This window comes from Poeciliopsis prolifica, unplaced genomic scaffold (genome assembly GCF_027474105.1).
Source record: "Poeciliopsis prolifica strain line A6 unplaced genomic scaffold, Auburn_PproV2 SCAFFOLD026, whole genome shotgun sequence".
In the NCBI taxonomy this organism is placed as follows: domain Eukaryota; kingdom Metazoa; phylum Chordata; class Actinopteri; order Cyprinodontiformes; family Poeciliidae; genus Poeciliopsis; species Poeciliopsis prolifica.
The window spans coordinates 2,539,640-2,561,517 of NW_026562401.1; the positions used below are offsets into that span (position 1 = coordinate 2,539,640).

Here is a 21,878-nt window from a genome sequence, read left to right on the forward strand (position 1 = left end):
AAAATACACTGAAGGTGTTTGTAGCATGACAAAAAAAAAAAAAAAGAAAAAAAGATGAATGTTGCCAGGCATTGTGGGTCTATACTTCTCGCGCTGCTACATAGATGTATGTTACATAAAAACAGAAATGACTCAGACATGCCTCACAGCAAATAAATACATTTTAATTAAAAAACACAAAGGCCATCTTCCCACATTTATTTCAAGTTAGGTTATGCCGAAAAGTCAAATATTTGGAATGGTTTTCATCGGTATTTAAGAATCATTTACATTAGTCCCTTTGTTTTTTTTTTTTTTTTTTTTTTTTTTTTGATGGCTGCATTCAATGTGGCATCACATAAGTTGTGTAATGCTGTAAAAATGCTTCAATATTTAATTTTAGAAATGACACCAGACAGTATTTCCACTATTTATTAATGTAACATAGTAAGAGAATAGGTCAAAACCTTTTTTATTGGATTTTAATATTTCAAAATCACATAAAAGCTCAACGATTAAATGTTGTTGCAGTGTCAACTATGACCACTTGAGGGCGACATTAACCCACCGTTCATACTTTGCTGCCACGTTCCTCCATATTCAGGTAAATTCAAGATTTTGGTTTAAATATGAAACTTTTAAGATAACAAGGCAAACTACAGTTGTTGCATTTAATTTTATGTGTTCCACTGAGTATGAACATTAATAAATTACAAATACATTTATCTTTCAATCAAACATATCTATATTATTTGTGTAAAATTAATCACACGGTATTAGTTAATTTTGATGTTTTATCTTAATGTTTTGATTGTTACCCTTAAGCATCATGTGGCCAAATAGCATTCAAACTTCAGCACCCACTCTATATTCTGCACCACATCCTTATTTAAGCTCGCAATGCAGTAAAGAAACTGCACAATTTTATTGTATTAGAATTAGAGACGGCCACGTTCAGCAATTTCCGCAAACTACAAATTGGAAACAAAATATGTCGATGCCAACCTCAATAAAACGACCAAAAAATTTTTTTAAAAATTATATATGTATAAGTTCAAAAGAAATATTTAGTTTTTGATTTAAAAAAAAGTTTATTTTTAAGCTTTTTTTTTAATTTTGTTGAAAATAAGAAATGTTAAGAAATTAATAAGAAAGCTGAAAAGAAATCTCTACAATGGCAGAAAGATGGTAAACTTTGCTGTTCATACAAGGATCCTGCAGGTGATGCTGATGTAACACTGTGTGAAAAGACTACCATGAAGTCTGGCTGCCTTTTATAATGAAGTTAACATCAAATTCTCAAGTCAGAGAACAGTCTTGTGTAAAAAATAAATAGATAAATAAGAACATCCTCTTTTTTATCAATTCAGAAACAGAGATAACATTTCAATATTTACAAAAAGTGCTTTCAGGAATAAAACATGCAAAAGTTGACAAGTCTGTCAAATGTAGTTGCAACGCATTGCTGCTACACCAAGATAAGTTTTGACAACATTTTTCAGAAAAGTATGAATCTTAATTTTTTCAACTTAAGATTAGAGAATGTGTATCAGATTCATTTAACAACAGAGAAACAGCCATTTAAGCAGTGCTGAGGTGTAATCCTTTAATCAGACACCATCAAAAGCTTACAGCTGCATTTTTTCTTTCTCGGTCAACATCCAGTTCATAAATATTTGCTTCCATGCTGTCTCTCTGATACCGAGTTATGACTGAGACTTAAACCTGATTCATTCCACTAACTTAAACCTCAAACACAAAAATTATTAGTCATTTTTTTCTTTTTCTGTCATCCTCTGCAAAGTTAATCTGGAAAAGGAGCTTGATAGGATTTTGCTTCCATTGGAACGGATCATTAGGCATAAACTGAAGTGGGTTTCATGATGAAACTTCCTGTTTAGTCTTGTGTTGATGGTTTACATTAGGTTTCATTATTTTGTGATTTGAACACAATGTAATCCACTCTCCAAAGGACAAGCAAATAAGCAAGTAGCACAACTTTTTTTTTAAAAATCCTGAGCTGCTCCCTCTGACGTTGGCGCCCTGGGCTGTGAGCCACAATGATCTAACCAACTGGAACATTTTAATTCTGCACATTTCTTTATATCTTTCAGCACATGAATGCGTTTCAGCCTCAGGTGACGCTACAAGTCTGCATACATGTGCACACATGCAACACTGTGACCTTTAACCTCCCTGCTCTCCGCACACACTCTCACTCCCTTGTGCTGACACAAATCATCCTGATCAATCGCTCCTCTTGGTCTCGATCCGCCCAATTATCCCATGTTTATCCTCCTATTATTTCTACGGTTACCTCGACCCTCCCTCTCTGCGTACCAATTACCATTCCGTGTGGGGGGCAATGCTTGCTGGGTAATGAGGGACTCAGGGCGTACCAATCTTAGCCTAATAGCCTTAAAGGGCCACTCATTAACACACACATATACTCACCTCCGTAGCCGTATATCATGGACAGGGAGAGAGATGGAGGAGCCGGATGGAAATGGTGGTAAAGAAGGAAAGAATGAGAAAGGAAAGAGGGAGAGTATGTGTGCATGTGCTGTGGGGGAGTGCAAAAGAGCTGGTAAATGTCAGCAGTGTGTCTCCTGGGCCCGTGAGACGAGTCAGTGACAGCAGAACAATGTCTGCTGGGTCCATTCAGAAACACAGCTGCTGTGAGAGCATGCATGGGTTTTGTCTGTCCTGCACACGAGAAGCTGCAGCTCAGAACACACATGGTTTGTGCCTCGCACCGTTCTGAGCACGCACACGGCAGGTAAGTCCGGGATGCTGCTGGAGATCAGCGGGAGGGTGGATGGCTTAGTGAGAGCTGTCAATCAATAGGAGACCCTGCAGGCTGAGCGCTTGAATCTTCACTACGACAACTTCTTCTTTCTTCAGTACAAATTGATGGTCCGGAAAGGTTTACCTGCTCAAAACTGGATTTTATTTCATCACGCCAAAGAATTGTAGTAAAAAAGTATTTTCTCCCTAATGAAGCCCGTTTTTTTTAAATCCCCCAAAGATGGTCAATCATTCGTCCGGCTGGTTAGTGGGACCTTTAAGCAATGACACATTTGTGGAAACGCGAATTCTTTGGATCGAGTCTAACATCAAAAACTCAATTCTAAGACAAGCCAGACCTGAACAAAATGATCCTAGATCCATTTTGCATTAATTATGGCAAACTTAAAAATTGCTCAAATGTTTAATCTGGTTGCTAAAGTGAAAACGGAGGTGCTCTCTCAGGGCACTATTAATTCAAGTTATCCCCTCCATGCTTTCTGTCAAACGAGAAAACTGTTTGCCTTTTAAACAAGTTAATTTTGTTTTAAAGAATAACCAAATTTAACTTCAAAAGAGATGTTAAGAAGATCATCATAAGGAAGTATTAAAGAAAGTAAACTGTTTCTCTTCCTCTGCCCCTTTCACTCCAAAGTGATCCATGCTGGATTATCTTTAGATAAGCAGTTTATGTTATTCCCTACAATAACAGCAATAGAAAAGCTGCTGTCTTGGCACTTTAAACTCTCCTCTCTCTCTTTCAGGCAGAGGTGAGATCACTTATCGACTTCACCCTGCTTACAGCACCAAGCTATTACCTCTGTCTCTGTGTCCCACACAAACGGTCATAAAGCAGATTTGGGATGCCCACCCACAGGAATTCATTTAAGACTTGTCAGAAATCACTCTGCTCACAGCAAGCATTATTGGCATGTTCTCCCATTTAGACCTTTCTCCCCTCCTGCCCTCACAACCACCTCTACCTGTGAATGCTTATTACACTCACAGAGTAATCCTCCGTATTAGTGGGACAGGAGCAGCAGCATCTTTGTCCTATTTGCACACAAGGTTTGGTTTGTGCTGTTTGACTGTAGGGATCTCAGTGTGTACCAAAGGATGGAGGGGTCCGCTGTGCTGATGAAATGTTTGCTTTACCGATAAGGAGGCGCAGATCAGGCATCGATCGGTGCACATTAAACATCGCTGAGTATGACATGTTTGTCATATTCAGGTGACAAACACGGAAACATGCGTTTACAGCCTGTTTTTGCAGCCTCTCGTACGTCACCCTCCTCCTGTGTGAGTGACTCTCAAAGCTCGTATTGACAGCTGACTTAAAATGCGTGTTGTCGGTGGAGTTATCCATTAAGCTGCACCGCTGCTCACTCTCTGTATAGACACACCGACTGGTCAGGGCCTTAAGAAGTGATTATAGTGCTGGGCAGTGGGAGCCTGGGGCCTTACTGTCATTAGTCTGGTTAATCAGAGCCTTGCTCCAGGTTAAGCTCCGCAGCCTCCAGAGACAGGCTGATGAGCTGAGAGTTGTGCCCAGCCTGCAGTGCTGGGTTGTGGGCTCTAGTGGCTCTCCGGTGGCCCCCCGTCTGCTGCAGCCAGTAATCTATAACTTCCCCCTGGAGTAAACGAGGAGGCTCAGGCTCCTGGACAACACTGACACACTATGCATGGTAATGAGACACACACCTGGTCACACACCCACACAGAGGAAGTGTTGGCAATCATCTGTCGGTCTTGAGTTCCTCCAGCTCAGTTTCAGCAACAATCAGCCAGCATTGGATTTATGGTAATCCTTGGTGTTATTTGACACGCCTTGAACGTTCCCGGACTTCATCATGTTACAAATTTGTGATTTTATATAAATGCAAAGAAAAAAGCTTTTCATGACAGATGATTCATGTTTTCTTTTTAATAAATAAAAATCTTAGATACCAACCACAATTTAAAGGGCATGTTTTTACCACCCCTGCATTTTTAGATGCCAACATTTTTGCTTTTTAGTTAATCTTCTGCGAATTTAAATTGCCAGCTGTTGTCACATGTTCTTCTGTTAAGTTTGTTCTTGACTTGAACTAGACCACTCCAATGAAAACCTGGTATAAATTGAAGCTCTTGTTGTATGTTTATAGTTGCAATCCCGAAGGGAAACGTGAACTCAAGTCTTTTGCTCCCTAAAAGGCTTTCTTCTAGGATTGTTCCATGTTTGGAACCATCAGTTTTCCCATCAGCTTAGTCCAGGATTTCTCTTACTCCTTGAAGAAAATCCTCACAGTATGACGCTTCCACCTCAATAAAACACGACAGGGAAAGATTATTCAGGGTAATGTGCAGAGTTACTTCTTTTACCCCAGACACATTCACATTTTTTTGCATATTGTCCAAAAACCTAACTTTTTTTTTTCTTTTGTTCCCTTTCTTAACTTGCTTCCAACTCCTCACATAATTTCTCATGGCTTTCTTTCAACAATTGTTTCCTTTTTACCATGCTTCCATAAATCAGATTTGTGGAGCCCAGGACATGTTCGTCCTGTTATTAGAGATTCCTACTTGAGCTACAGCACTGTGCAGCTCCTCCAGAGTTACTCTCTTGGTCTCTTAGTTGCTTCTCTTGTTGTCGACCAGTTAAAGTGTCATTCTTTAGTTTGAAAGTTGTATCATGCTATGTAGTGCTATGTGAGATGTTCAAAATTTGGGACATTGTTTTGCGATGTCTCCCTGATTTACTCCTCCCAACAACCTTCTCCATCTAACGAGGGTTCTTGTTCTAACGATCTGTAACAAACCTCTGAGGCCTCAATGGAAATACTCAATGTATCCCTGAGTTTTAATGACACACAATTGGACAAGGTTTCGCAGGATTTTAGTTAGGCAAATTTAGAGTAAATGGGTTAAATATGTACGCTTATTAAGCTTTTTATGTCTTAAACATATTTTGAAAACCATCTATCCAATAACTTTAACTCCTCGGTTGCAGCGTTTTATGTTGGTTTTTCATGTAAACATCTCAAAAGAAGACACACTGAAGTTTATGGTTTTAAGTGACAAAACGTGAAAAAGTTTAATGGGTACGAACTCTATGAATGCTTATCTACTGGCTCAGCAGAACAGGTGCATAATAACCATGTTCATAAATAAAACCACACATGACTTAAAGGGTCTCAGTGAACCTCTGGGGGCTGGGGGCTAAACTAGGCTTGACTTCTCCATCCCTGTGTCCCATGTGAGCTCATTAGCCCCAATCATAACCACTTCTCCATGTTTGCTTTGCACGCTCCATCCATCGACACTCCCCTACACCCTTTAAAAGAATCGGGCAAAGAGTGAACGTGTGCCGCGGTTTAACAGCGGGAATGCAGGCGTGTTTAAAGTACGAAGAAGGTCAGAGGGTCCTGAGAGACCCCTTGTTTCCCTATGGACTCTTCAAAGTGGGGTGAAAAGTAGCAAAATAAGTGGGTTATCAAGTGATGAAGTGGATGACCAGGATTTAGTTTGAACTCAGTGTTTTTGCTGCTTTTTGTGCCGGGTGACCCAGATGGGTGGTGAGGGAGGAGGGGAGGCGGCAGGACAGATAAAGGAAGCGGGTTTTCATTTAAAAAAAATGAGTGTATGCTGCAGAGGCAGGAAGGACCCCAGAGAGCAACAGAATGGGATGAGACAACAAAGAGCCTCCATCATCGTTTTAGTGAATAGATCTGTCCATCTATGGCTTTTTATCTCCCTCTGCTTTCTCTTTTTTCCACCACTCCTAATCAGCCTCTCATTGTGCCATTAGTTGATCCTGTAGTCTTAATCAGAGGCTTGGCACAGACATCGCTGCGATCCGCTGCCCTTCCCACATGCACACCGCAAGGAAACTAAATAAACACGTTTTAATGCAACACCAATCATGTCATCTCCTCAATAAGCCCCCCTCTCTCCTTTCTGTAGTCCGCAGCTCAAACATAACACATGGGAGGCTTGGCTCGCCCGTCCATCAGGCAGCGAACACGCTGCCTGTCTAAAAATGAGTGTGTGCGTGCGCGTGTGTGTTTAGGCAACTTCCCGAGGGAAGGGGGAATGATTTTAACTCAGTAACCTGAATCACCTTCTATCCCAAATCTCTGCTGCATGAACACTGTACACACACCCAAACGCACGCACACGCACACTGTCTTTCTCTTTTATGCATGTCGGTGAGTGTGTATTGATAATGGCCATTAGCATATTTATGATCATTGCCAGCCTCTTATTGTTTGCTCGCTCCATTAATCTTCATCTGCTGCCTGCCGACTGACAGCTCAATCTAGCGGGCCATCACTGGGCAGCGGGCGCACAGGCACTCCAACACACCAACACGCCGTCTGAGGATGCAGGGAGTGTATCAACCATCGCGGGCATTGTCTCACACACCTGCAGGTTGATGCACACATCCAGGCAGACAACGTGATTGACATTCACCCCTGTGGGTGTAATCACAGGAGGTTATCCCGGCCCAGCTGCATGGGGCTCTGCTTGCTGCTGCTGTGCACCTCTGAGGCGCCAGACCCGCAGGCCGAGAGCTCCTCCTGGGCTGGATGTGGGAGATGGTACCCTTTGATCAGGGAGCACCACGAGCTGCTATCTATATCAACATCTGTTTGAGCTGCACTAACTATGAAGCCCTTAAAGCTGGGGTGCAGTAACTTCTATTTCTTAAAAAAAGTTTTCTACCTATTTGTTAAAACTGTCACCATGTCCTGACAGTAAATATATGAGACACAAAAAACAAACAAAAAACTTCTCCATGTCTATTGCCTTCTCCTGGTCAAAAACAACCAATCAGAGTCAGGAGGAGGGTCTTTGCTGTGTTAATTATCCTTGTGTACATGATGTGGCATTAGTCTGCACAGTTAGTGTATATGCTTATTTTCCATAAATTAATAACTGGTAAATAAGAAATTATGTGGAGTCGCTTTGATTGATCAACTATTTTCAGTTCTCCTTAATAACTCTGCCTTTTTAAGTAACAATCTAAAGATTTGTTTCTTAGAACTGATTTCTGATAGATTTGACAATTTCTGCAACTGATTATGATCTAAATTATTTATTTTAGCAAAATAGTCTAACATAGAACATCAATCTGCTACAATATAAGGTACAATCCCAACTTTCCACAGGTCATTAAGTGTTTACCAGACTCCGTCCTGAAACCAGTTCCCACCAGAACTCCACCAAGCTTCGCCTCCTGGCTAACAGAAACAAACGCTCCTCCTGCAGGTTGTCGGGAAGACGTACATCTCCTTCATCTGCATGGCTCATATAATGATGGCATGTTCCTGGGCATGATGAGCACCCAAATGTTAATATGTTTGTTCAAAGCTGGTATGACTGAATGGCTTGCAGCTGATTACTTAGCTGAATGAGAGCTGGAAGCGGGCCAAGTTCAGCGGGAGGTCTGTTCTCCTGGTGCCTCTTCCTCTCTCCTCCCCGTCTTCTTCCCCCTTGCTCCTTCTCCTCCTTCTGCATCTCCCTGCTGCTCCAGGAAGAGCCGCCTGGGAGTCAGGATATCTGAGCGAATTAAGACTTAGGCCTAGCTGGGACATGAATTTAACATCAAAGATGAATCGAAAAGCAGAGCGCTAACTCTCTAAATTATAGATTGAAATCTTTGTGACGGATTACCCGGAATAGATTGTGTGGTTATTGATTGAATTGGGTAAGATTCAGGATGTTGACAACATTTGATGGCCAGTTAGGAATACTTCAACCCATTGGAAAAGAGACACATCAATGCCACTGATATATTTATGCATTAATTATGAAGCTAGAACCAAGAGGTGATAATTAGTTTGTGTCTGATAATTAAGACTCCATCGTCATTTTGCTCCACTTCAGTCATTAAGCCTGGCACTGAATTTCTATCTCAAGCTTGTATTTGGTTATATTTTGTTGCTGACTCTTATAGAGTCAAATTTAGGAAACATGACATAAAACAGCCTAATGAGTTTGAGTTTTAAGCATAAGAAAATGTCCTGCCGCCTGCAGCACAATCACATTTCTATGCTCATGGTCACAAAAGCTGCCCTGTAATGCTTATTTTAATTTCATCAATGTTTTTAACTATGAAGTGAAACACTTATTGAAAATAACTCTTCCAGTAGTACCACACCACAGGACATTTTTTTCTATAAATCATAGGTAACACAAAATATCTTTATTTTAAATTCCAGACTGCTTTTGTCTCTCTTTGTTTTTCTTTTTCTTAATTCGAGCTACATTCTTGAGTTTCTTCTTTAAATGGTGTCTCAGGTCAGCCAGTTCCTGTCTATTTAGCCTAGAAAGACACAAACTGAAGCTAAATTTAAATTAAACCTAAACTAGCCATTTGATCCATCCCAACTTGTAAACCACATTCAGGCAGTATTTAGACATCTTTCACTTTTTAACATATCAGTGCTCATGAAAAATAACTACTTGATAGAAAATGTGATTTTACTGAATTTTATTATAATGTCACTCCCAAATGTTTGTCAGGAGAATAAGATATTAATATTTAATAGATTTGTGCCTAAAATCTTTGCTCTACTGTTTTTACTGCCTTAAGACGAGCCAGACCACAACACGTAGGATTGAGGAAGTCATAATGCTTCCTGTTCCCGGGCCGTAAATTCTGTTTTATAGAGTCTATCTGTAACATTTGACTAGCAGAGATTATAGTCCTTTTACTGTGAGCTCCCACAGAGACAGAAGTTATATGAAGCCTCAATAAATCATTGGTTTCCATTGTGGCATCAGCTGGTGAGGCTGTTTGCCAATGTGAGTGAAGACTCATGTAGTGTTAACATTTATGGTGTGAAAGCTAATATATGAGAGTAGTTTATGGAAGCAGTAAAGGCTGAAATACATAATTCCCTCACATGTATATTGTGTAAAAGTGATTTTAAAGATGAGCCCTGAATACAGATTCAGAGCAGCTCAGTAAAGGTCCTGCAGCTACTGAGAGAAAAAATGCGAAATTATCTGGAGCTCAAACCAGGCCAGAGCGGCTTCATCACATACTACTGATTCTTTGAGAAAAATGAGGATTATTTGATGTAACTATTGATTTAATCTGGTGTGTTTCTTTATTGATGGGTTGGACAGTAAATCTATTGCTCATTTAATATGCATAAATTTGATTCAGTCAATAAATATTTTTTATTTCAAACTGACACGTTTTCTGTTATCATCTAAAGCGGCCTTGATAAACAATTCTTGAGGTCATTCAAAGTCTGTACTTTACATGTATTTTAGATAATTTTTTGCTAAAATCACATTTCACATAAGCATAATCTGCAATGGCAAATGTAGACAAATCATTTCTTTACTTGACATGCCTGAAATCCAAGACAGGACAGTTTATTTTAAGCATGAATGAGAGGTTGTGACTTGATTTTCACAAAGGACTTAAGTCTCAAAAACCTTCGAGTGTGGATGAAATTAAAGAACCACAATAGTAATCAAACATTAAACATTCTTCCATAGGGATGTAAGACACTTAATCCCAGTTATCACACCTGATAGTTGTTGCCATAGTAATTTTAATCAGATTATTGGAGAATACATCTGTGTAGAAAATGTGTAATTGATGTTTAATGCTTTAGTAGGAGCCTCAAGCTGCATCTGGCAATTTTACGCCGCAATAATTTGCATGTTTTTCTAAACAAAATAAGAAATTTGAAGGAGGATACTCAGGGTTTAAAGTTTACAAACACCTAAGAAGGCTTTGCTATCTACACCAAAACTTTTGACAATTAATTATAAGGTACATTAAGTTACAAATGTTTGTCATGAAACCAGCATCTCTGCACGAATAAGCAGAAAAGTTACAGCATAAGATTAAAAAGCGCTTGTTTTATTAGCATAAAATGAAACAATTTCACCATCAATTTATTAAAAAGAAGAAAGGGAAAATGTCTAACAGCTTTTCTGCTGGTTTCTGCTTGTATCTTACATGTTTTTCTCTGTTTTCATTGCTCCCAGTCCATGACCTGGTTAGGGTGCAGGAGGAGTTCACGCTGATATATTAACGCTTATGGAGTCTCTCGCATTATCAGCTTCATTTAGCCTATGATTAACTTACAATCACAAGGTGTGATTAAAAGTCAGGGTAAAAATATTCCGTACATGTTTAATGTTCCACTAACAAGGAGGTCAGCCCCCAAACTGCCAGCAAAATAGATATACGACCATAACACACACACACACACACACACACACACACACACACACACACACACACACACACACACACACACACACACACACACCTCGTCTTTGCCTGAAAACCCAGACCTAAACTCTTCACAGCTATCTCCCCACAACACTTCGGTGCCGGCTACGTGGAATTAGAAAACCAACCCCGCGGTCTCATTAATTAATTAAACACCATGTGCCAGTGGCACCTGGGTGCCGGTTATCACTGCCACTCAGACGCACCGTGATCTTAATAACCACCTCACCACAGGGCAGTCAGAGTGGAGGAGGGGCCGGCGAGACGGTCCACAACTTAAACGTAACGAGCACGTCTTTAAAGCGTGAGGAAGCAACTTCAGACCGTGTCTTCATGTCTCCTAAGAAAAACACACAGCGGGCGAAACTGTGTGGTTTTATTTGTGTTTGCCTCTGTTTGCTGTGGGCTCCTCGGATATAACCCAACAAGGGCCTTAAATCACTGCGGCCCTGCTTTCCTCATGATTTACATATTCTTCTACTCACACACACAGCAAGAACACACATATACACCTTAAATCCTGACCAATAAGCATTGTGCATTTATAAATTAGTTTACATTGAAAAACATTTTAAAGTCTCCTTATTTACTAAATTACATAAGCATTTGTAATTCAAACGGTGATGTAAAAATGTCCAATAAGTCTAGATAGCAGTCAGTATTTAAGATTCTCATTGATGCAGTGACTAAACTATTAAAAACAAAAAAAAATGTTTGATTTAGATCGCTCTTTTAGAGTGTGTAATCCCCTCAGACAAGTCTTGGATGTGATTCCATACCTTCCCCTCATTTGAGTTATGCATACCTATAAATATGCAAATAATCCACTCCTCTCCCCACACCACTCGCCTGCAGCTTTTGAATGTTCAATCGCTTTTCCTTAGGCGTCCATTTCTATGAACCAATCAGGTCTAAAAAGTTGGGATGTGAAACTTTTGGTGATTGGTGAAGGATTGGTGAAACATTTCCTGAATGTCTGGCAAATCATTGTCTTTTAACAATATGCTCAAAGTCCAATTTCACTCTTTTATTAAACTTTTACCAATATTCCTTTTTATGTAAAAAACTGTACTGAATGTTACAAACAAATGAACAAATTCTATCTCTGTAATTACTAATAAAGTGATTATTTTCAGTGCTGGAATGTGATATCTTTGCAGACAGAACCTTGCAAAGTTTGAATACTTTAAATCAAATTCAATCAGTTATTGTAACACTCACAAGTATTAATCCTTTAAGATGATCTGATATCCCAATTCTAGATAATTATACTTCATTTTTGCATGTTTTTAAAACCAGGGTTTCCAAGCAACCATAACAAAATGTTAAACATTTAAATACTTATTTTTCTTTTCAATGAAAATTTATTACAAACACAATACTTACAGTGATGCATTTTTCTACTGGGAGTAGCTGCAGAATATTAATTTTATTTTTAATTAGGCTGGCGATGTAATGCTTTGTTTTAACAGGAAGTGCTTAATAACTTATATTATTTTAATTACCATAATATCTAATTACCTGACTGATTACCTGATAGCATCAGTCTAAATACTCTCAAAGCAAATATAAGGGGTGTGAAAGTGGGATTTTGTTTATCCTACAATAAACCTCAACTGATTATTAAAACAAAAAACATTAGCAATCAGAACCCGCCATGCTCCTATAAATTAATTGATCTGAAATATTCCACATGGTGGATCTTGGTATTTATTTTAAATTCAACCATGGTCAGCAGTACTAATTGGACCAACAGGGACAAATAATACCACTCAGCTTTTGAAATTGAGTATGAAGAAACGTCTGAATCAATACGAGACATGAGGATTGAAAACTTAAAGAATAACTTAAAACTAGTGAGATCCAAAAGAAAAATACATTTTTCACATGCTGGACACTGAGGCTGTTTGTGTCCACCTGTGTTAATTAGGCCCGAAATCATGCTGAAGCATTTACAGTCAGAATCAGTGTTGTATAAAGTACTGAAATCTCAAGAGTCAAGCAAAAGTAAAGGTACCTCTCCAAAATATGACTTTGGTAAAGGTCCAAGTCACTGACTGAAATGTTACTTGAGTTAAAGTCTTAAAGTATCTGAAATGTCTTGTACCCAAGTATGGAAATTACTGTAAAAATGGATGTACTCAAGTAATGTAATGAAAAGTATAAGTAAAAAGTAAAACAAGGCAAATGCAGTTTGAATGACATTTTTTATATTTTGGTAAACTTGTCAAATACACTTAAAATAATGAACACAACCAAGTGCAGGGAGATGTAGGAAATGAAAAAACTGGTAGGGTTTTTAGCCTCCTCAACAACAGCATTAACAGTCACATCCTTTTTTATTTCAGAATCAGCAACAGGAAGTGAGTCATACTTCACCCCCAGACTCATTCAGAAACTCAGGACCATCAATCCACTTGTTGTGCTCCAAGAAGTCCTCTGCTCTCATCCCTCTTGATGCTTCATTCGCTGGATTGTCTTTGGAACTCACATATCTCCACTGGTTAGCTAATGTAGCTTCTCTGATGATTGACACTCTGTTTCCAACAAAGGTATGAAATCTCTCTGCATCACCATAAATGCCTCCAGAATTAGGCTACATCTTCTCTCTGAGAATAACATCTTCAGAGCGAAGATGTAATTCTTCTCTAATTACCCGTCATATCATTACGCTCACGTCCATATGGTATGACGTGAGCGTTTAGAGCTTGGAGGTGAAGCATCTTCATGGCTTGTGGGCGTGGCCACTTCCTCCCGCTTTCGGCGTCCAGAGAACAAAGGAAGTGGTTCTTCCAAACTTTACGGAGCCATCCGCTCATCCGCAGACTTGAGAGCGTTGATTAAACTCCAGGATCGGCTTTCTTACTTGCTGTCGTATCAAAAAAGCCAAGGTCGGGATTTTTTACTTGAAGTGTATTGCCCATTTGTCCAAAACTAATTCCAAAATCGAAAAAAACTCAAATCTCAAAAGTGATCAAAGCAAAATGAAATAAACTCAAATAGTCAATACTGTGCATCGTGGATTCTGGTTTACGCAGTCCAAAACAAAAAGGTCAAAACAGTCAAAATGCAGCTCTTTGTTTACTTTATTCAGTTTTTAGCTAAAAACAAATTACAGGCTTCGGAAAAACCTGCCCTTACTGATAAAAACTGACTGACTGACTGGCTGAGGACTGACGACAGGTAAAAAAACCATAAGACCACCCACATGACTCAAGACTTATCTAAACCCTACATATTTATACTGTGAAAGACACCCACTTCCCAAACTAAAATCAATTAACTAATTAAGTGAATTACTAATCAAAAAACTTATTTAGAAACAAAATAAACATTCTAATTATAAATCAACTAGAAAATATACAAATAAACTAAATAATCTACATTCTAAACTTTAACTGAAAATAATGGAGAAATAGCTCCTACACTTTTGATGAGAGTTCACAAATATTTCATAAAACATGACTAGCAGATGTGACCTTATGGTAATTTTTCTATAACATCCCTAAACATGCGTTTTTGTCAAGAAAAGTAGACATTTTGTTTTGTCTTTTCCTTATACAAACCCTCCTTCTTTTGTCATTTCTGTGTGCATCTTTTTGTTTATGAGAGCTGGCTTCTATGTCCAGAACATTTAGTAGTAAAGTGTTTAGTACATTTAGTAAAACAGTATATTGTGGCGTACATAATGTATGTATTTCACACCCGGATGTAAACTCTTATTGTGAAGGGCAGAAGGTGCGGTCGTCTTCTTACCTGATGAAAACAGTTCGCTGTCACACCAATGGCTGCCAGCCGTTAGGTTTGACAGCTGCCGTTCTTTGCTGCCGCCTCTTTCCTCGTTTAATGTTACACAGCAAAATGACACGTTTGCTTTTCATCCTACCGCGCAGAGTCCTGCGAGCATTTTTAAAGTGAAATAAAGCGAATAAATGCAGTATCAGGCTTCCACTTGTCCGGTAGTGTTTGCTAGCCAGAGGCTCGAGCCGTTCACAGCTCCTCTCTTCCGGTCGTCGATATTCGCGGTCTTCGGAGGACCCGGATGCAGACCCGGCATTCGGACACACCTTTTTCCCATAAGTCTAGGAAACGTCACTTATTACGTGAGAACATAGAATTCGGCGGGTTTGATGTCTATGACGTCCCAAACGTCAGGATGTTTATTTGCACTGCATTCTTCTCGAGCCCTCTGTTCGCCCTCGTTTGTCTCAGAGCCCGGATTAGTTCCTATTCATCTCACCGTTAGAGCAAACTTTTGGCAAGCAGAATGAGTTCTCCAATTGTCGAGACCCAGCGCGTCACGGTCAACGTGCTTAGGGGGCTGGTGCACCCACTGTTCATCAACTTGACCTGGATGGAGTACCTGCGTCTGGCAACAGGGGACCCTGCTCGCACCACTACCTGCGTTCTGGTCAGGATATTGAAAGACATCTTGGAGCTGTTTGTTGCGAACGCTCTGGAGAGTGTTCCGATCGACAACTCCACGATCGAAGAGATGGTTGGCAACAAGTTGCCAGAAGCTTTTGCTAAAGTCATCAAGGTTGGTGGAGATTTCCACACCGAACGCACGGACAATTTAAACCATCTCATTGTCCGGTATGTGGTGGAGAGGGTCAATTCCATCTTAGACTCTGACTCTGAGAACAAACGCAGCAATCACGTTGATGACTTGATCAGCGATATGGTCGATGAAGTCAAAGGCATGGTTAAAGACCTTTTTGTCCGATTGCATGCATCTGGCAAGAAATCCAAGAAAGTCGTCCGCCCGGTCGAGCCGAGATCTTTGCTCAAAGGCCTGAATGAGAGGCTCCAGGGTTTTTTCAGGAAGTTCGCTCGGAGACATTCATCACGAGTTGCTCCAGTGAACCTCCCAGAAAACCCTGGACCCTCTCATACCATGACCAAGGCCACGGCTGCCTTGATTTCTTCTTTGGAAGTGGAGGCCAGGTGTGACATCTCACCTCTGGAGCCCGACATTCCTCCAGATGATGTGTCGGACATCATAGATCTGGACACCTATCCAGAGATCCCATCAGCCAAAGACTCTCAGGCCTATCGATTCGAACTGGAGTCAAGATTTGGATTACCCAGGGAGGCCTTCGTTAACGCGAAGACCTCGCTGGGAGAGGATTTTGAGTCTCCAGGTTTGATGAGATTACACCTGTGGAGCATTGATTGCAGTAGTGGGGTGAATTTTTAATTAGTTGTCAGTTAGTTAGATAGTTAGGGATTTTTTACTTGTTCGCTTAGCATTTGGTCGTTTTTAATTGTTTGCTTACTAGTTAGGTCGTTTTTTACTTGTTCGCTTAGTTGTTAGATCGTTTTTTACTTGTTCGCTTAGTTGTTAGATCGTTTTTTACTTGTTTGCTTAGTTGTTAGATCGTTTTTTACTTGTTTGCTTAGTTGTTAGATCGTTTTTTACTTGTTCGCTTAGTTGTTAGATCGTTTTTTACTTGTTCGCTTAGTTGTTAGATCGTTTTTTACTTGTTCGCTTAGTTGTTAGATCGTTTTTTACTTGTTCGTTTAGTTGTTAGATCGTTTTTTACTTGTTCGCTCAGTAGTTAAGTCGTTTTTAATTGTTTGCTAGTAGTTAGGTCGTTTTTTAATTGTTTGATTAGAGTTACAATGGTTATAAAAAGGCTACACCCCTGTTCAAATGTCAGGTTTTATGACAACAAGACAAGCATTTTCGCAATGAAATTGAAAAACAAACAGAAATCTTCCTAGGAGCTGCAGTGAAAATGAACAACGGAGGTATTGATGTTGCATAAGTGTGCACACCTTTTAGAACAGGGAGTGTGGCTGTTTTCAGAGGCTACAAAAGAATTTCCAGTTCATTAAATACACCATGGGACACTTTGAAGACTGTCACCATCAAGTGGAGAAACCATGGTACAACAGTAACATCACCAAGAACAGGACGTCCGTCCAAACTTGACAAGAAAAAGACAAGAAGAAAACTGGTCAGTAAGTTGCCAAGAGGCCGACAGCAACGCTGAAAGAGCTCCAAGAATTTCTGGCAAGTACTGGCTGTGCAGTACACGTGAAAACAACCTCCAATCTGGGCTGAAGGAAAGGGCGGCAAGACAGAAGCCTTATCTTTCAAAGAAAAACACCAAAGCCCAGCTTCATTTTGCAAAGACACATCTGAAATCTCCCAAATATATGTGGGAAAATGTGTTACGGTCTGATAAAACCAAGGTTGAACTTTTTGCACAAATTTCCAAAAGGTGACTTTGGTGCAAAAACAACAGTGCTCATACCTTCACTTACAGTGAAGCATAGTGGAGGTATCATCATGCTTTGGGGCTGTTTCGCTTCAGCTGCAACTGGGGCCTTAGCCAGGGTGGACGGAATCATCAACAGATCCAATTATCAGTCAGTGTTGGCACAAAACCATCGTCCTTCTGTTAGAAAGCTGGAGACGAAGAGGAACTTCATCTTTCGGCTGGACAATGACCCAAAGCTCACATCTAAATCAACAAAAAAATGGAGTAAGATAAAAGCTTTGGAATGGCCCAGCCAGAGTCCAGACCTCAATCCCACCAAACATCAGAAGAGGGCTATGCACAAGAGATGCCCTCGCAATCTGTCGGATTTGGTGCGGTTTTGCAAAGAAGAGTGGGCAAATATTCCCACATCAAGATGTGCCACGCTGATAGAGTCCTTTCCAAAAAGACTGAGTGCTGTTGTGAAAGCCAAAGGTGCTGTATATTTAACCAACCAGGTCATTGTAAGATTTTCACTGAATATTTTTATGCTTTAAAGGTTTCTGTTTGTTTTTCAATAGCATTGTACAGGTTAAAGGTCACGTTAAAGGAGGACCAAGTTGTGAAAATGTTTGTCTTGTCATGTGTTTACATCACTAAAACCTGGCATTTGAACAGGGGTTTTTATATCCATTGTACGTCATTTAAACTTACTTATTTAGTTCTTAGTTTTTTTTATTTGTTAGTTAGTTAGATAGGTTAGTTAGGTCCTCTCCATGGGCTGCCACCTTAACGTGGTGGAGGGGTTTGAGTGTCCCAATGATCCCAGGAGCCGTGCTATCTGGGGCTTTATGCCGCTGGTAGAGAGGTTCTAGGTGAGGAACCAGACTAAGTGCAGCCTGAAAACCTCTTATGATGAATTCTGACAATGTTCTTAGTTTCCGTCGCCCAGACGCGGACCACCGGGGCCCCACTCTGGAGCCAGGCCTGGAGGTGGGATTCATTGGCGAGCGCCTGGTGGCCGGGCTTTCACCCACGGAGCCCGGCCAGGTGGTGAGCCCATTGGAAGGGGAACATGAGTCCCCCCTTCCAATGGGCTCACCACCTGTAGGAGGGGTCAAAGGGCTCGGGTGCAGCGTGTGCACATTAATTAGCATTGACTTAATCCATTCAGTATGATAAATATTGCTAATAAATATGAAACTATGTAAATTGCTTATAATAAGAATAAAGCTATTGCAAGCGTGATGGTTATCATTAGCATATTGAGTCACTCATCTATTGAAACTACCAGTAGGATAAGGGTTATCGCTAGCATGTTGACAAACAAAATTAACATGATTCGGTATGCTGACATGAGTGAATAAATTAAAATGATTCAAATGCTAAGTTTAGCTTAAGTGATGCAAATAGTATCAACATGCTAGTGACTCAATACGCTAACAATAGCCGTCCTGCTAACATTAGCCCTGTACCCATATTAAGCATTTTACATCATTTCATATTTATTAGCACTATTTAACATACTGAATGTCAATGTAAGTAAACATTGACTTGCTTAAATTAAATATAATGTAAAAAGGTCAATGTTTACTTGACTGACTCACAGGTGCTGCTATCACCTGTGATGTCACAAAGGAAACATGGGTCCATGACAATTTCACATTGAATGATGTCAGTGACATCTATTGATGCCATTCAATATGAATGATGTCAGTGACATCAGTAGCTGCAGAATGATGTTGACCACTGTGTAGCTTTATCATTTTATGATGAAGTCTGTTTTGTTTTTGTTTTTTCCACGTTTCTCAATTATTTAAAAAAAATTTCAGCAAACTCTTAATACATAATTTCGCCAGTAACGTCCGTCTCTCTCGTGTCCCCAGGTTGCTTGTCCAGGTCTTCATGCCGGGCAGCTGGACGATGTTGCTGGTGAAAGCCGTCCTGACTGGCGCCGTCTCTCTCTGCTCACTTCCTGTTTGTCACTCAGGTTCACAGCAACTGAAGAAGAAGCAGCAGGTCGAGAAAAAAAAATAACTCCACAGTCTCGACTCAAACTGGTTAACCTTGAACCTCTTTTAAAGCCGTGAAGCTTTAAAGGAGGCTTAAAACAATCGGTGTTGGCGACCTGGACTTGACTGACATGACCCACCAACTGGTTTAGCTTCCAGCTCTTCCAGTTTGTTTCATTGGTTATGAGTCCATGAGTAAAAAGAGCATTGCCTGGGTAACATTTCAGTAAATTAGTTGAAGCCGGTGTCCTGCAACTTTTAGATGTGTGGAGACAAGGTGAGGAAGACCCACCTCTCTACCAAGCAGCCCACCTCCACAGAGCCCCAAAAAGCAGCCCAGCTCAGCAGGCAGCTCTTCCAGACTGTTGCTGCGCAGTCTGGACAGTTGGCTCAACGCTGAGATTCCCCCAGGCAGTGAGCCGATCGAGCTGCGAGACATCGGCCTGTCGCGATAAACAATAAGTCAATTCATCGCACGATAAATTAAAGCTATCGACCTCATTTCAATTATCGGCTATATCGTTTCTTCCGCCATTTTTCTCTTTCTGTTGATGACTTTGAATGGAAAAGGTTAAACGCCGGTGCTCTCCACTGACCCTCCCTTCCTCATTTTCTAAATGCCCATCGCACACTAACGATCTTAAAGCTGTCGGCCCATTTTCAAAGCCTGAGAGCCCACACATTAGCCGACAGAAACACGAGCTATAACGGATCGATCGTGCGGTTGTGAAGGTTGGAGAAGGAGTTAGCAATGGCGGTTAGCCACGACAACCCAAAACAGCAGGACTCACTGTTGAAGTATGCCACACTTTCACTCTATTTCGCTTCGTTCATTTAAAGCCAGATCTCCATTGTACTAAGATTATAGTCTCATACATGGGAAAAGTAACGACAGTTTACCGCTCTGCTCCTCATCATCACCGATCATCTCCTCTACTAGAGTTCTCACTCTGCACAATAGTACAACAAAGGAAAAAGGGAATAGGCGCCCCCTTGTGGTGACACCTGCTCATCTCTAGGAAGCAAACAATATAATGACTGTTACATGGTGTAAATAATGGCTGCAAGTATAGTTAACAAATTTTAAAACCAGGCATTAATCAATGCTTTACTGCAATGCATGTGGCCAGTGTCAGTCCTGACTGGATGAAAATCAAGATAACCTATTTATGTCACGTTATCGAAGAACAGCTGAAAACCTACTGGATTTACCAGGCGATATAGTATACAGACTTCATAATCTGCAGATTTTTGGTTGAATGCAGTATTTATTTCCACTTTGGCTTTATTGTTGAGTTTTTATCCAAGTACATTTGTTGATATAGACTGAGAATCCATTTTGTTTTGGTTTTTGGTTTTATCAGTTCCAGTGTTAAGTGATCTTTTGAAAATAAAGTGTATCTATATTTGGCATGCATTATGACATCATTTCCCTTAAATCAGTGTAAAAAGGTCTTCAAACAATATTATCGTTTATCGCAATATTTTTTGAGACAATTAATCGCTCTACAAAATTTGGTATTGTGACAGGCCTAGCGAGACACGTTTAGGACGCGGAGCTCCAAGCAGTTGAAGAGGTCAGAGGTTAGGCTCATGTTTCCACTCATGTCTAGGTCTGCCAGCAGCCCCAACGCCTTGACCTCAGAGGGCAGCTCAGGCAACAGGTTGCCAGCGAGCAGCAGCCGACGAAGCTGGTGGAGCGTGAAGAGCGCAGAGGGCAGACTCTTTAACTCGTTGTTGGACAGATCCAAAAGCTCCAAGCCTCGAAGGACGCCGATGGTTGGCGACAGCGCCAACACACGATTGTAGGCGAGTTTGAGGCATGAAAGACGCTGCAGGTGGACCAGACCGAGCAGTTTCTTTAGGGTTCTCAAGTTGTTGTGCTGCAAGTTGAGCGTCCGGAGGCGAGTCAGCGCGAGCAAGGCAGAGGGCAGGCGGTCCAGCAGGAGGTCCAGCTCAGCAGGCAGCTCTTCCTGCTGAGCTGCCTGCTCAGCAGGAATGTCAGGTCTGCCATTCGCTTGAGTCCCGTCAGCACAAGCAGCCTTGCACCTTCGTTCTGTATCTCCAGCTTTACCAAGCTTCCTGCCACCTCGCACAGACCTGATGGAACCCTGTGCAGCATCCCATGGATCACCAGAACGCGGAGGTGGTGGAGTTCCCTGTGTGTGTGGGAATCAAAGCAAGGGATTATGGAATGTATGGAAGTTGATCAGGGATATTGAAAAAAAAACTCACTTTAATCTCAGAATTTCTATTTTTGTTCTTGTCAGAATTCTGCAGTTTTTCTCAAAATTCTGAATTTTAGTCTCAGAATTCTGAGAAAGATCATCCAAATTAAGTTTGGACTTTTTTCAATGGGCCCGATTCTCTTCCCTAGGCTAAAGGACGTGCGTCTGATTCCCTGCACATCTCACCTGAGTGAAGTCATGTTTGCCACCTGTGAAGTGAACTTGGCGTCAGCGATGAGCTCCAGTTTGAGGGCGTGCAGCTGAGGGTGAACAGAACCGGAGGGAGGCGAGGCAGGGCGACGAGCTCCGAAATCTAAGGGTGATCGGGTCCTGAAGAAAACCAGAACCAGCAGGCGGAGCATCCCAGAGATCCGAGTCCATGCAGGGACTCACATCAGGATTAACAACAAACACAACC

The 21,878-nt window shown here is 40.8% G+C and overlaps 1 long non-coding RNA gene across 1 annotated transcript; it reads right to left on the reverse strand.

The window, feature by feature from the left end:
• Nucleotides 1–19,092: 19,092 nt before the first annotated feature.
• LOC129371378 (uncharacterized) lies at nucleotides 19,093–20,164 on the reverse strand. Its single transcript, XR_008607144.1, has 3 exons — nucleotides 20,133–20,164; nucleotides 19,525–19,675; nucleotides 19,093–19,221 (listed from the first exon to the last, which is right to left on the reverse strand). It is a non-coding gene; the product is annotated as an uncharacterized LOC129371378 (long non-coding RNA).
• Between the last annotated feature and the right edge of the window lie 1,714 nt (nucleotides 20,165–21,878).